Source organism: Rhinopithecus roxellana, chromosome 4 (genome assembly GCF_007565055.1).
Source record: "Rhinopithecus roxellana isolate Shanxi Qingling chromosome 4, ASM756505v1, whole genome shotgun sequence".
NCBI classification, from domain to species: Eukaryota; Metazoa; Chordata; class Mammalia; order Primates; family Cercopithecidae; genus Rhinopithecus; species Rhinopithecus roxellana.
Window position 1 is genome coordinate 18,085,530 of NC_044552.1, and position 16,864 is coordinate 18,102,393.

Consider the following 16,864-nt stretch of genomic DNA (forward strand, 5'->3'; position numbering starts at 1 on the left):
TATGTGTGGGGTGTGTGTGGTGTGGGGTGTGTGTGGTTTGGTGTGTGTGAGGGGGGTGTGTGTGGGGTGTGTGGGGTGTGTGTGGAGTGTGTGTGTGGTGTGTGTGTGCAGTGTGTGTGTGGGGTGTGTGGGGTGTGTGTGGGGGGGTGTGTAGTGTGTGTGGGGTGACTTATCAGGTTGTCAGCACGTCAATGAGCAGACGTCCTTCTTCCATCAGGGATCAGTAAGTAGTAAAAGCTGAGAGTCATGGGGAAAAAATAATAGAAGGTGAAACCAATGCAAGCAAACAAAGGTTGACTCACTGATGAAAAATTGTCTCCAAAGACAACATTCTTCGAAAAATAAATAACTCAAGTTGATAATGAAGTCATCAGGAACATTAGAGTAGCCTTTTTGGGGATAGGATATAATTTTCTGAATTCTTGTTCTTTTTTCTTCAATTACAGTGACCACGGATATACACACAGTTCTGAAATGTGCTCTGCCACGCACAGAAGAGGCCCAGCTGATCACCCAACCCACCCACCCTTCCTAAATTCAAGGTTCTCCTTATCAGTGATTCTTTTCCTTTGCCATTAAAAAAGGCAACTCAATTCCCCAGCTGAGTCTTAAGCGGAGGTTTTTGGTATTCTGTGCTACCACATCCATCTGGTTTGTAGCTCTGATGCCTGTCCTAGATGTAAGAAATAGAAACACACTCAGTTACCATGATGAAGGGGAGATAGATTTTGAGGTCACGCATACCCTGGGACTGGGGTTAGAACAGACATCAGGCGCAGAGGTAGGCGGCGGTGTCCCTGTCTGTCTATCTGTGTCTCTCTGCCTGTGTCCATGTCTCCGCGTATGTGTCTGTCTGTCTGTCTCTGTGTGTATGAGTCTCTCTCTGCATGTGTATGTCTGTGTGTGTCTCTATCTGTCTCTCTGTGTGTCTCTCTCTATATCTCTCTCTGAGTGTGTATATGTATCTGTCTGTCTCTATTTGTATGTCTCCCCCTCTGTGTGTGTGTGTCTGTGTGTGTGGTGTATTTGTGTCTGTGTCTGGGTGTGTGCCTGTGTTTGTGTGTATGTGTCTGTATGTCTGTGTGTCTCTGTGTCTCTGTGTGTGTGTCTGTGTGTGTCTCTGTGTGTCTGTGTGTCTGTGTGTGTGTGCTTGTGTATGTGTCTCTGTGTGTGTGTGATGTAGGTGTGTGTGTCTCTGTGTGTGTCTGTGTGTGCATGTGTGTGTGTCTCTGTGTGTGTCTGTGTGTGTGTGTGTGTGTGTCTGTGCGTGTCGGTGTGTGTGTCTCCCCACTCTCATTATGTGCTCAGCAAATGCCTCCCTGTCAAACAAGACTCTCTCTTCTGCCTGCCTGGCCTGGGCACAGCATCTCTCCAAAAATAAATGAAGGTGGTTTCACTGAATTTCCCAACATCCAGTGGATTAACTAAAGTTAATTTATAAAGATCTGTTTATTATTCTACAGGGGATTCTTGAAATGCTTTATCCTGCGAGGGCTGTGAAGATGAAACGTTTTTCTTTGTATTTGGCTGATGTTCTAAAAGGGTAATAGTGACCCACGCAAAAAGGATCAAACCCTCTGAAAGATCAAAATACTCTGATGCTGCCCAGATAATTGACCAACTGTCATCACGGGAGTGCGCGTCACCTGACTGTGCTGTGCTATCAGTGGCCCCATCTCTAATAATTAAGCTAGACATAAATGTTACAAGTTACATCATCCCTGTGCTGAGAGGGCAGTGGTTTGCCTGCATTTCCCGTTTCTCAAAGGGAAGGCCCCACGGCCATTGCTCAGCCCCGGACTGGAGCCCCTCCATCGTCTGGAGTGGCAGCTGTGGCCAGTGAGTGGAGGCCTCAGCCACTTCCGTCCATCCTGTGACCGCTCCGTAGAACAGAGCTGAGCTTCTGAACATCCACTTCAACGTGGACGGGCTTTAAAATCTCCCCAGATTTTAAATGAACTCATCTTAGACCTCTCTTAAGTGAGGCTTCCCATTCTCAAGCTGTCTACAGAGGAAAGCCCGAGGCAGGCTCGTTATTTATTCTCTGTTTACGTTTCCCTGAAGCGAGGTAGCTGTGCTATCCAGGGCTTTGCTTATAAATCTCCTGCGTGATAAGCTGGGCGTTGGCAAGTGTCTGCAGGACTTGTCTTCCCGGTGTTTTATGGCTGTCTGCTGTGATTTCCAGAGAGCAGAACTTATCTGCGAACTCCTTTGGCTGAGGCCCTTTTGGTTCCAGTCTGTCCTCACAAGCATGTGGCCCCATCTCCCTGAGCAGCTGACACAATCAGATAAGACTAATCATCAGATCCTCTCCCCGCCGGGCGCGGTGTTTGGCCCTTGGATGCTTGAAGCCGCATGGCTGTGCTTAGGGTGACCAGCCAGGACTGTGCCCACATAGCCCTGGGAGTCTCGCATCCTGGGAGCACCCGCAGTGCTGGGCCACCTGGGATGCTTGGCCTCCCCGATGCTGCTTCCCTGGGCAGCTGGTGAGCGTCCCATAAAGCAAAGCGCCCTCAACAGCACTGTGTCCGGGAGGGTGGTGAGCAGCGGCCCCTGACCCGAGGCTCCAGAAAGCACCAAGCTAGGGAGCAGTGAACTGGGACTGGAGCCAGAAAAAATACAAGGAGCCAAAGAAAGTTGCTGCTGTTCTTGTCTCTCTCCTATGGATCAAGTCGTCTCCAACGACTGAATCAGAAACTACTTCATGGAGACTTCCCAGCCATGAACTCAGTGCCTTCAGAGGGCTTAGAAGGCCATCTTCCTGCAACATTTCCACTTCCTCCTCCAATAAAGGCAAAGGGACCCCAAACCAAACAAGATTTGCTTGAGGCTTAACATGCATGCTCAGAGTTACTGACGGCAACCCTGCCCACTGCACCACAGTGTTCCCAAAGGAAAGGGCTAAGCTCCCCACCTGTCTTCAGGGACACTGCAACCCAGCAACCCAGCAATCAACTAAGCCATCGGTGGGCCAACAAGCAGCACACGGGGCTGGCTGGGAGTGAGAATCCACATTCCTGCAGTAAACAGTGACTATCACGGGAGTTCAGAAGAGGCCAAGCTTTCTTTCCCAAGCATGAAAAGTGATTTTTTTTTTTTTTTTGAGACAGGGTCTTGCTCTGTTGCCCAGGCTGGAGTGCAGTGGCGCCATCTTGGCACATTCAGCCTTGACCTCCTGGGCTCAAGCCATCCTCCCGCCTCAATCTCCACAGTAGCTGGGAGCAGAGGTGTGTACCACCATGCCTGAATAACTGCTTTTGTACAGACAGGGTCTCACTATGTTGCCCAGGCTGATCTCAAATTCCTGAGCTCAAGCAATCTGTCCACCCAAAGTGCTGGGATTACAGGTGTGAGCCACTGTGCCCAGCAAAAAAAAGTGATGTTTGAGCTGAGCATGGAGAGGGGAGGACTTTGATGAGCTCACACAAAAGGGCAACATTTCAAGTGAAAGAAACAGCGTGCCTGAACGAGTGGAATGTGCATGCTCCAGCAGGGTTTAGCTGGTACACAGTAGGCACTCAGTTCCTGTCTTGTTGTTGGGTGAGGGACTAGGTATTTGCAGACTAGCAAATGCCATGTCATTCACCAGAGTTTTCAGTTTCAGCCACTCTAGCCAGGGGTAGGAGAAGGTCGGCCTCCCACTGTGAGATGGGGCTCACCTTCCCCATCGGGAGCAGACCCTCCACAGAAATGCAGCAGACAGGGGGTTCCAGGGCACCATTCCCAGGCATTTCTGAGCGGGCCTCTCTGTGTCTCTTGCAGAAGAATGCTGGGGAGTCACCCTGGGCCATGTGGCAATAGGGGTTGCGACACAGCCATTTGTTCCACACACAGAACCCTGCAGACACGGCCTCACCATCCAATTACCAGGATGACTGGGGAAGCAATTACCGTTGACTTGGCCCTGGTGTAATTAAATCCACAACTGCCACATGGCACGGCCTCACCCATGTGTAACCAAAGCTCCTCAGCAACCAAAGGAGTGTGGCCTGGAGGAGAGAGGGCTGGAGACTGACCATGAGATGGGTCACCAGGGTGATTTCCTCCCCCAACCCCCAGGATTCACTGCTTAAAACAGTCCTGAATCCAGCAGATACCTCCCAGCCACTACAAAGGCATCAGGCCACCACTGGGGCCTGGGAGTCCCACCCAGCAGCTCAGCCTCATCAGGCCAGAGAGCACAGGTGGGAACATTCAGAAAACATTTGAACCAGAAGTTCTCACCAAGGTCACGTGGGGTTGAGGCTTCCAAATGGTATGCTCTGGATCTTGGGGACCTCTGAGCAAGTCTCTGAGTTACTAAAATAGACCTCCAGACCCCTGCATGTGTCAAGAAAGGGCCTCTATTGAGATCCACCCATGTGGCCTAATCTCACGTTGTAAGAAGCTGAAGATACTGAGGTCTGAGGACCCTCTCTGTCCATAAAGTTGATTTTCCAGGAAATTTGGACTCTTGCCTCTTCACCCCAACTGTGTATCTCCCAACATGCCCCCACCCTCACCATACAGACATACACATGCTTCCATATACACATACACACACAGACACACAGAGACGTGGACACACAGGCACAGACATACACACACACTGCGTCAGAGCCATCTCTCGGTAGGTCCTTCCCACCAAACAAAATAGTAATAATAAACAACGGCTACCTACACGATAGCACACTTTCTTGAAGACATACATGTGCCGGAAAACAGGCTAATTATTTCCCATTTTTCCATCTACTTTTTGCAGTTACCCGGTGCAATAGGTATCATCCCCATGCTCTACGGGGAGCAGAGTAAGGCGCAGAGCTCGTGTCTGGGGAGGCCATGTCAGTCCAACCCCCACCAGGAGCTTCCCCATACCCTCTACGTTCTTACTTCAAAGCTTTTCCCCTCAAAGGGAATGCAAAAGAGAAACTCCGACAAAGAAAACACCAGCCAACCAAGTTTTCTTGGGATTAGGACAGGAGCCTTTCAAAAGAATAATAGTGGGGAAGGCTAACGAGGCGGAGCGTGAAGAACGGACTCCTTATGAAGCGCAGCTCTGTCCTTTCCACAGAGTATCTCAATATGGTGACTCCTGCACAGTGCTCACGTATTTTCACGGAGAAGTTCTGCGCATCCACTAAAACTCTCACACCTGGCTCCTAGATGCAGGCTGCCAGCCCCTCGAAGAGCAAGGTCACCTCTAAAGCCCCCTCCAACCACCACCGATGACAGCCTTCTCTTCCCCACACCGTACTCAAACCAAGCCTGCCTCTCGTCCTCAGTCCCCCTCACCTTCTCCGGCCTCCCTCTCCTGATCTGCACCTGCCCTGGAATTCCCGTCCTAGCCATCTGCCACGACCTGTGCGCAGCCCTAGGTAGCACTTGCTGTCCCTCTTCCCTGGCACCCGAGACCATGCAGAGGGTTCCACTGGGCAGGCGTGTGACATCTCTGATTGACAAGGCCCTCAGGGCCCACGGTGGAGCTGCTCCTGGGCCTTCATCCTCCGTCTCTCTTGATCTACTGCCTGCAGGCTGGGGTCCCCTGTGCCTTCTTCTCCCTCCCACTCTTCTCGGCTCCTTTATCCACTTCCACATCCACTTCCAGGCTCCTCTGGGTCTTTTTCAGCATTTGTCTGAGGCCACCGCCCCCGCCACCAGTTATAACCTTCCAATCCAGCTGTGGTTCTTGAGCTTCGGTGTTTGCCGCGACTACCAGCAGGCCTGTCTAGAAAGCAGACTCCTTTCCATCTCCCTGAAATTGATTGTACCTTAACATTTATTCAGATAATATTTACTAGGGATTTCCCATAGGTTGAGTATTTGGGATACTCCAGCGAATAAGGATCTGCAGAGGTGCTTACAAGCTGGTGGGGGAGGCACTTACAGTACATTACAAGCTGGTGGGGGAGGCACTTACAGTACATTACAAGCTGGTGGGGGAGGCACTTACAGTGCAGAGACACCAGAACCACCGGCACACGTGCCCTGAGTCACGGCTCCTGCACCAGGTGCCATGAGAACACAAGCTGAGCAACCAGCCCAGTGACTCCAGGCCCTGGCTGCAAGCAAGCAGAGGAGCTTGTGAGACATATCAGTGATATTTCTGTCTTCTGTTTTCTCTTCCTAAAATTGGGTTAATAAGAAATACCTATCCGTTTGTTTGTGTGTTTGTTTGTTTGTTTGTTTGTTTGAGACAGGGTCTTGCTCTGTCTCCTGGGCACAAAAACAGCTCATGGCAGCCTCGACTTCCCAGGCTCAAATGATAACCTGTGCCTCGAGTAGCTGAGACTACTGGTGCACATTGCCCCACAAAAGTTAGTCCACCGTGCCCAGCTAACTTTTTTATTTTTATTTTTGTAGAGACAGGGTCTCACTATGTTGCGCAGGCTGGTCTCGAAATCCTGATCTCAAATGATCCTCCCACCTCAGCCTCCCAACGTGTTGGGTTTACAGGTGTGAGCCACCCAGCCTGGCCAACACCTGTCAATTTTAACAGCAGTAGGAAGCTATTTAAAACGCTCACATACCAATGAAACCACACGGTTTCTGATTTTTTTTTTCTACTAGTACAAGAAGGGGGAGAAGTAGGTGGGCTATGGATGAAATAAGATGGATCATACGTTGATGATGTGGAAACCGGGTGAAGGGAACGTGGAATTCATTGTGCTATTCTTCTACTGCATTTCTTGTTTGATATTTTCCTTACAAAATGTTTATAAACAATTATAGACAAATATGTACATATGTATGTATGTGTGTCTATATATATACTTACAAACATACTCATTATATATATATGGATAGGAGTAAGAGAAACCAAGTTTGGGGGTGTAGTTGGGGAGGATGATGTAAAGAAGGAAGGTGTTTGAAAGACACAAGTGAAAGGAAACACAAATGTGCACTATCCAGGCAGAGAAAAGAGGATTTTTTTTTTATTTTTTGTTTTTTAATTAATTAATTTATTTTTTATTTTTTTGAGACAGAGTTTCACTCGTGTTGCCCAGGCTAGAGTGCAATGGCGTGATCTTGGCTCACTGCAACCTCTGCCTCCTGGGTTCAAGAGATTCTCCTGTCTCAGCCTCCCGAGTAGCTGGGATTACAGGCTCCTGCCACTACACCCAGAAAACTTGTATTTTTAGTAGAGATGGGGTTTCGCCATGTTGGCCAGGCTGGTCTTGAACTCCCAACCTCAGGTGATCCACCCACCTTGGCCTCCCAAAGTGCTGGGATTACAGGCATGAGCCTCCGTGCCCCGCCTAAAAGAGGATCTTTTTAATTTCTTCTCCTAAGAACCAAGCTAGCTGAGACCTTAGTTTATTATTTCCCTCCTGGAACATTTCCTTTATCCACCTAACTGGCCTCTGTGCTCCCAGCTCTTCCGTTCGTTTGTTCTCCCTGACTCAGTAAGGATTAATGAAGAGCCGACTGAGTGTACTATGTGCTGCTCAGTGTTCTTGGCGCTGGGAATACACCTATGAACCACAGATAAATTTTAAAAAAGACAAAGTCTGTCCTCAGGATACACATATTCCACAGCCCATAGGAGGGGCTAGATCGGTAACCATTCCTACGCCGTCAGGCTCCCATGTGGTGCTGTGACAAGCTGCTGTCCATGGTGGAAGCTGCAGGTCAGTGTGTGTGTCTCTAACCTCTAGGGCTGGAGGTGCCGCGGTGGGTGGGCGAAGCTTTCACCCTGCAAACTGCTCAAGGGCAGTGCAATGGACTAAACGTGTCCCGACTACATTTCATGTGTTGAAATCCTAACCCCATTGCAATGTGATGGTATGAGGAGGAGGAGCCTTTGAGTATTAATAGGTCATGAGGCTGGAACCCTCAAGAATGGGGCTAGTGCTTTCTGAAAGGACCCCAGAGAGATTTCCCATGCTCTTCCGTCATTCGAGGATACAACAAAAAAAGACGAAGCCACCTGAACCAACTCTGCTGGCACCTTGATCTCAGACTGCGGCCTTCAGAACTGTGAGAAATATATTCTGTTGTTTATAAGCTGTCCAGACTATGGCAGCCCACATAGACTAAGACAGCCCCCCATGTTCTGAAACTGGGCAGGACATGGCCCGTGAGAGCTGGTTCCTCATCAGTTGGCCAGGATGCCAAACCAGGTATCACCTATAGTTCCTGGAATGGAAATCCTTGCAGGGTGTAGCCTCTGGGAAGTAAGGAAATTGCTAGCGTGAGCCGGAAAATAGGCAGTGAGGCAGCCATTGCCTCGACAGGGCATTCTTAGCTCTGAGGCTGCTTCCAGAATCATATTTGGAGATGGTCCTCTGTGTCTGGAAGAGAACGGGGCCAGCTACCCACAGCCACACTTCTATGGCTCCGGCTGAGTGTAGGTGAGGGTGACCCACATCCCAGCGTGCCTGAGACTGAGGGAATTCTGAGAACATTGGACTTTTATGCTAAAACTGAGATGGTCCAAGGCAAGACAGGACAAACGGCCACCCTACTGTAGGGTAGTGCCCTTAGGGTCATCGCCTGCCTTTCTAGTGGAGCATTCTAGTCCAGAACATGACATAGCACGATGTCTAAATTACATGGTCCTAAAAGGCAGATTATCTTAGGTCGATGAATGTCCCCCACCCCCTGCCCCAATGTAGCCTTGTAGTGAATCAGTGACAGAAAGAGCAGTCCAGGTTGGACATGGGAATAGAACGTTTCACTAGAGTCCGCGCGTCCCCTTCTGACGAGATATCACCAACTGCACATATATCAGGGTCTAAGGAGCATCTAGCTTGGCAACCCACCAAATTGTTTGGGCTCTGACATGACCCAAATCACTTGTTAAAATGATAGGTCACTGATTTCGGTAACCTGGTGTTTAGATTAAATGAAAGCACAAGAGTAGGTGCCTTTTGGGACGCCCAGGCATCTTCTGCAAACCCTCCTGATGATACAAGGTATGGCCCCCATGGTGCAGGGAGTCACAGCCTCACAGCTGGCTGGACAAATCGTGGACACTGGCTCAAGGTCAGCCAAGTAGCTTCTCCATCCCAGGAATGTCAAGTTTGGCCAAGACATTTCTGGTTATCTTTAGATATCAAACTTATTCAATCTGTCAAGTCATCAGATTAATAAGTATTTATTAACCTGATATATAAATATGAAAGGCCTTCTAAGTTTTTGACCCTCTCTGAGGTATGAGGATTCTAGAAATGAGATGATTTTTCTGGGGATGCCCACTGGGAACTAAGCACACCAAGAAGCAAGCAGAGAAGGCTGGTTTGCAAAGAAATGCTGGAAAATGTACAATTTCCCATGTTAAACCTGAGAGGAGAGACCTGGGGTAGGAGGCAGGGAGGACAGGAGAGAGCCCCACTGCTTCCAGCCCCTTCCAGCTCCTACACCTGCCCTTGGCCCCAGAGGCTTCCTGTATATTTCTGCTAAGGCTTCCTTTTACTGTGCTTTGGTGGGGTTTGGCCCCTTAAAACCAAACAAACTCTGGCCAAGGCAAGCATTGAATTTATCCTGGCAATAACCCACAGATGAGGAATTTAAATGTTGGTTAATTTGTTTAAATTCACTCTTCTGTTCACAAAGCATGCTCAGAATGTTTCTTCTTTCAGTGGTTTTCCCAGGATTGCTATCTAACGGAACGTGGTTTCCTGCTGTACTCCTGTTAACACAAGCGAGGAAGAGCACCTTGGAAGGGGAAACACACGAAAGTCAGGATTTGTGTTTTCATAGCCTCCTAGTCTCCTAAAATCTTGAACATTTGATGTATTAAATAGCAAAGACAATAGGAATACAGTGCTAACTACCAAATATGTTATCTACGAAAGCTAACAAAATCTATTCCGGTAACAAAGTTGAACTTTAAAATCATTTAGTAACTATTTATCTGCCCCACCAGTCTCCTACTCAGGTTGTTTGTCTGTTTGCAAATGTGTGTAAAGTTCGAAAACATTCTGGTGAACTTGTTTGATTCTCCATGGACACGATGGTCCTAGAACTTCTGCCTTTTTTTTTTGCAACGAACTATCTCTCTGTGGGCCAGACTGGAGTGCAACGGCGTGATCTCAGCTCACTGTAATCTCTGTCTCCCAGGTTCCAGCAATTCTCATGCCTCAGCCTCCCGAATAGCTGGGATTACAGGTGCCCACCACCATCCCCCCAGCCAATTTTGTATTTTTAGTAGAGACAGGGTTTCGCCATGTTGGCCAGGCTGGTCTCGAACTCCTGGGATCAAGTGATCTGCCCGCCTCGGCCTCCCAAAGTGCTGGAATTACAGGCCTGAGCCAATGCGCCCGGCCCTGCTGTTCTTTTACAACTGGGGGACTTCAAGGTTTGGTTTATAGAGAGCAAGCTTCATGTTCTAGAAGTTCAGGAAGTAAAATCTAGGTTTAGAGACAACGGGGAAGAGGCTCCAATGCCTGGTCCGGTCACGCAGGAACCAGAAAGACTCAGAGCTCCTGCTGCGCCCAGTGTCCCAGCATCTCGTACTCTGAGAATTTCTGGGTAGAAAGCAGAAGAGGATTCCAGACAGAGGGCAGGGAGGCAGGGCAGAGACCTTGCTGGGCGGAGAGCGGCCCTCCCACAACTCGTGGGAGGGACACAGCCCCTACTCCGCCCTGGCCTCTGGGAGCTTCTAGAAAGCAGAGACCCAGACCTGGCTACTGAGCAGAGCCCATGTCGAGGTGTTTCGAGAACATTATACCCTTGTCTTCTTAGACCAGGTGTCAGCAAACTGCTGGCCACAGACCAAATCCAGCACCAGGAGTCCAGTGTTTTTATAAATAAAGTTTTATTGGAAAACAGCCAAGCCCATTTGCTTGTGGATGGTCTGTGGCTGCACAGCAGAGCTGGGTATTCATGACGGACACAGCCCAGCCCACAAAGCCTAACATCTTTACTACCAGGTCCTTGACAGAATAAGTTTGCCAGCCTTTTTCTAAACCTATGCTGAGTGATAAGCACAAAAACAAAGAAAATTATTGCAAGGGTTCTAGTACTTTCTTCTTTGTGACTAAACCTACTTCATACTTGAAGTTCATGGGAGTGGCAAGTTAGGTCATTCTGTTTGGAGTTGGACTGAAAATGTTATCAGAAGCCATACCCTTGATCAACACTGACGGCTTTCTTAGATAAGCTACGAACTTGTTCTCAGGCTCCACGGGGGATCTTGTGCTTCTCTGGAGTGCATGCAGCCGCTGCTCAGCGAGGCCAGGGTTGCCGGGCTGGGGGGCCCAGTGGCAGCTGCTAGCTGCAGGCTGCCCCAAGCCAGCATAGGCAAGCTCCTGCTCCCACCACAGGTCTTACTTCTTCATGACATTAAGCTCACATTCTCCGTTCTGCTTTGTGTTAAGACAAAAATATTCCAAAGGGCTGCCATCCTAATATTCCCAATAACTCTATAAGCAGAAAAGAGTTATGGTTCCCCTTCAAAAGGGCAGAAGCAAATCAAAAATTGTGTTATGTGCTTATCTGAAACAGAGATGAATAATGCCACCATTAGGCAACAGTGAATAGAAAGCCTCCTTTCAACACAGGTGGTGCAATTGGGAGGATATTCAAGTCATCAGGACGTATATTGCCCAGAAACTGTAGAAATAATGTTCCTCCCAGACAGTGCAACAGAGAGAAACACTTGATTAAACACACTCTGGGATGAAATGGGGAAATTGCTGGCAGCTGGCATCACTGAGTGTTTGAAAGAGAGGCACAAGATTTATTTATTCTGTGTTCTCCAACTTTCCTACCATCGAGGAGCCTTCTTCAGTGTGGACCGATCTGGAATTCACTGTGCCTACCCAGGCCGCAACCACGGCCCCTGCTGCAACAAAGCACCCGTGGCCAGGCAACAGAGAAAGCCACGGTTCCATGAAATAGAGGCACGTTTCCGGGGCAGGCCAGGCAGCAGGCTTTGAACAATGTTTTGAAGGCAGAGAGACGGTTCTCTGGATCTGGGCAGCACATAGCCCTGCCTGTGTGGGTGAGAAAGACTCAGGCCTCACAGCCTGAACCAGCAACCGGAGGAAGAGAAACTCAGAAGGCGCAGCAGGAAGGCCTGAGCGCCATGATGGGAGGAGCAGAAAACAGGCGCTGAGCGGAACAGAACAAAACACGAGCTCTGCACAGAGCACAGGAGGACAAGCCAGGAGGCCTAAGAAAGGGGCCTAGGAGGAAAGACAACACCCAGCTGTGGGATTTATTTCCCACGATTGCCTCATTTTAATTAATCAAGGTATGAAGGCGTGGTGCTCTCTTCTAGACAATAAGGATGCAGTCATTTTGGTGTCTGTTAAATCCCAAGCAGTCGAATCCCTGTGTTGCATGTGACAGTTGTGTAGCCACACCCCAGTGGCTGAATGTGCTCGTGGCAATACTGCGAAACGCTGTCTCAGGCTCAGCCCGTCTGGAGGTGCCAGCGTCGCACAGTCACTGTGTACGAGGCTTTGTCCCTATCCTGCGGGGCTCAGTTTTCCCTCTGACAATAATTAGTTCTTCATCCCGATGACCCAGGGTGTGGATTTTCTGCAGATCTTACCACTCCCGCTCCTTTGGTTACTCAAAAGTTGGAGAGCAACTTTACCCTTCTCCCTAAGGGTAAAGCCAGGACAGCAGATAGAGGCGAGGACTCCAGCCAGTGAGTCCTGAAGGGCTTAGCAGCTCTTAGGAAGAGACTTGCTAAAGAGACTTGCTAAACTTGTCTCTATTGCTTATTAACGAAAACAATTTAACTAGCCTCAATAATACTGAGTGTAGCAAGGCAGGAAAATATATGCTGATCACTGTAGAAAAAAAGCGTGCAAAGACCTGAAACAAAAAATGGAGATTGTGTCCAAGGCCCAGGAAGACAGCAAGAAAAATGAGACAGATTCACTAAACTCATTTCCCAAATCAATTATTGCATTCCAGTTTTTCTGTCGAAGGTATTCCTTTCAATTTATGTTAAGTTATGCTTCTGTGTAGGCTAATATCATTTTCAGGCCTATTTCTAACAGTTACAGACTTTTAAAAATAGATGCCATGGTAGTGAATTGTTCCTCTTAAAAATGTACTTAATAGGCCGGGCTCAGTGGCTCTTGTCTGTAATCCCAGCACTTTGGGAGGCTGAGGTGGGCGGATTCCCTGAAGTCAGGAGTTCGAGACCAGCCTGGCCAACACGGTGAAATCCCGTCTCTACTAAAAATACAAAAATTAGCCGGGTGTTGTGGTGTGCGCCTGTAATCCCAGCTACTTGGGAGACTGAGGCAGGAGAATCACTTGAACCAGAGGCGGAGGTTGCAGTGAGCCGAGATCGTGCCACTGCCCTCCAGCCTGGGCAAAGAGAGCAAAACTCCATCTTAAAACAAAAAGTACTTAACAAAGAGGTTTAGGGGAATCTTCATCCCTGAAGCCTCCGTCCTCCAGACGCTTTACGCTGGGCTGCTCTGTTCCAGCTAGAATTGATCCCATCACTCTTGTGTCTGGGGCAGAAAGGCTGGCTACTCTCAGAGAATCAGGCCTGCCAATCAGACCATGGGAAGCCCGCAGCTCACGCACCACTGGACAGGCCTGGAATGAAATCACTCAACCCACTCGCTAGAAAAGGCCCAGCAAGTTATCGCAGCTCAGCTCCCTGTGCTAGCTTCGTGATACAACATTACATATACCAGGAATGTTTATCCAGCAGGCAATGCAAAACCAGGTGAGGGTGTCTTATCTACATCAAATTCATGCTAGCCTACTAAATTAAAAAATAGAACATATTTTCTCCTGTATCTTGATTTAGAAAGTGCTGATTAAATATAATAAAAAAGATAAGTAGTCCGTGTCACGCAATCCTCAAATAAGAGCCACAATTGTGGAAGATACATCAAAGGGAACCAAATTAAAGGAATGCAGAAAGGTAAGAAAGGGACTGTGCTTCTCATGAGTTGTATTGGCCTCAGTTAAATTTGTGTAACTGTTATTTTATGTTCGAAGGTACATGTGCAAGTTTGTTACATAGGTGAGCTGGTGTCACGAGGGTTTGTTGTACAGATTATTTCATCCCCCAGATACTAAACCCAATATTCAATAGTTATCTCTTCTGCTCCTCTCCCTCCTCTCGCCCTCCACCCTCAACAGTGTCCATTGTTTTTTTAAAAAAACTTGCACTTCTGTCCTAAGTATTTTCTGACATTGCTGCTCAGGACACCTGGGTAGCTTTTAGACTGGATGAGAAAAGACCAGACTGAATAACCAAGGTTCTCCTGCAAACCAGGGGGCCTGGCCCAGAACATGGAGCGCACTGACTTTCTCTTCCTATCATCACTTTCCACACAACGCTGACCAATCTGGAACCACGTCTAAACCTGCTGCCTGTCGTGCGAGGAGGGCAGACCACTAACAGCGGGAAGGATGCATTTCCCCAAGCCATGGATCGCAGGCCGAGACCCTGACTGTCCTTTCCCGGACCTCTGCCCGACAGGCCTGCGAAAGGTTTATCTTGCGGGTGGAGGCAGGTTGGCACCAGGCAGCTTGCAGAAGGAGTGCTCTGACCCGAGTCGTCGTGAAGTGTGCTGACCCTGGGCCTCAACTGCACCACCGACCCCTGCCTGGCCACCCCACCACCTACTTGACTTCCAGGAAGCTCCTAAAAGAAAACCTGAGTTCTGATATGGACAGCTCCAGTGTGTTTAAATAAGCTGTTTTCAAAGAGTTTGGTGCCTCTTCAGACCAGGCCCGTTGGAAACCTCCATCTTCTAGGGTACTCTTCAACTGGGGCTTAGATAATAAACTGAAACCCCTGTTCCCTACTGGTTGAAACCGTGCCCGTGGCAACAGTAAGCACCCAACCGAGAAACCCACACCCCCGTGTCATGTGCTCAGGACCAGGGAACATGGCACATCACAGCCAGCCTATCGCCAAGCACATTCGTGAGCTGTGTAAAGTCATTACTCTGAGTTTCTGTTGCAAACATTTCAGACTGTGAGACTCTAAGAGGCACTGAGATATAAGAGACTAGGGGAGAGGGAACCAAGCAAAAGGGGAAAAGGTGTTAATATTTACCTCCATTATCGTGAAGAGATTATCGTGCCCTCTGGTACAGTGGGACATGGTAATTGCTCAAGTGTTTAACTCTTTTTCTTAATGTGAAGTACTGGTACGAACCAGTTTTGAGGTGTTTGCATTAAAAGTGCTCTGCCATTTGAAAAATCTGATCAAGAGATCCCAACTGCTCAGCTGGTGAAAAGAACCCCAAGTTCATGAAATTATTAGGGTAATCTAAATGAAGCTTAATAGCACTTAGCACTTCAAAGCACACTGAACACATTAACTAATTAATCGCAGCCTTACCCCTCCAAGGTACATAAATGGCTATTATCCTCACTTTACAGTTGGGATAAATGAGACCGAGGTAAGTAGGAGCAGTTGCCCTGGGTCCCAGATGAAGTCAATAGCTACAGCAAAGGCAAACTCGGACATTTCGAAGTCTCCCGTCTTGGCTGCCTACCTGCTCTTCTTCCCAAGTTTTCTTTCCTTCTACAGCTTGGCTGAAAAGCTTCACATTTGGATTTGGAGAGATTTCAAATCTTTTTCCTACATGTGACTGTTTCTGACATAGATACTTTAAAACCAAGGGGGTCCAAACTGATTAAAGTTATAACAAATTGGAATGCTGGAAAGTGCGTGTCATCAGCCAAGGAACGAGGTTAGTCTGATTAAATAACCAGTTTCATCTGGGTCTGTTTATGCCCATCTGTTGCAAAATGTTTTCCAAATTGTGTAGTGTGCATGCAGGATCTCACAGAATAGGAATATCAAGTGTTATAAAAAAATGTAAATCTTTCCCAATGTCCGTATGGTATAAAACACACATGGCAACAACACCATAACACAATACTCAGAAAATTGTAGCTGCCTTTAACCATGACATTTCCCCAAATTAATAACTGCAGACTAAATCTGTAATAATAATAAATACGACTGTATAACACATCTATAAACTTTTTCAGCATTGCTACTTCTTCAGCGCTAGACCTGATTGTTTCTAAAACCTCTGAGACATATAACTTCTGATAAAGGGAATAATTTTTCTGGCAAATGGAATATTAGAATAGCAAGTGAGCCTTGAAGTTCCTGGCTTCAATCCACTAAGGTGACAGGCAAGAAATCTGAAGTCAGAGAAATGAAGCAACAAGAAGAAGGATTCTGGTCCCCTCGTTCTCAAGCCGCTGCTTACACAGACAGAAGGGAAGCCAGTTACCATGTGCACACGGCCTGTTGTTTCACAGACGGCAATTTGAGGCAGAACCAGGAACAGGACCCAGGCGTCCTGGTTCTCAGGTTGATGCTGTTTCCGTTCCACTGTGCCCTGCTGGCTTTGTAATTCCTTTTCCTTCATTTGAGTTAGTGAATTGTTCATTTCATTGCTTGAGTGCATTCCCCAACACACCACCGTTAGCAAATCATTGCAAAGTGGATAATATTTTCTCATGGGAACAATGATAAAAATCAGGGATTTATTTCTAATCAAGGAGGCAGCATCAAACAGATCCTATACATGAGCAACACCAGTCTAAGGCAGGGATTAACAACCACAAACCTCAATGACCTCATGTGCAAAGTAGGCATCATAGGAGGATCTCTCTCATGACACTGCAGGATAATGGAGACAACGTGGGCAAAGCACTGGGCACAGATCCTGGCAGTCAGCAAGGGCTCGGGAAGCACCGGGCTCTCACTCACTCTGAGTTATGCACTGGCCCTGGCATGTTTTTGTGGTTCATGATCCTCACACGGCATTAACACCCAGGTGCTGCCACTATGCCCACTTTACAAAGGAGGAGACAGAGGCCTGGGGATGCCAAGTACCTTGTCAGAGGCTACATAACCAGCAAGCAGCCAACCGAGATGGCATTTCACCCCAGACGATTTGACTTCAGGGTCTACACTCTGAAC

General features: G+C 48.1%; 1 long non-coding RNA gene across 1 annotated transcript in view; it reads right to left on the reverse strand.

Moving 5' to 3' along the window:
- Nucleotides 1-390: 390 nt before the first annotated feature.
- LOC104670843 overlaps nt 391-16,864 on the reverse strand; it is a 32,198-nt gene continuing 15,724 nt past the window's right edge. Inside the window, exon 2 of the long non-coding RNA XR_749196.2 lies at nt 391-673. This is a non-coding gene — a long non-coding RNA (uncharacterized LOC104670843). The remainder of the gene's footprint in view (nt 674-16,864) is intronic.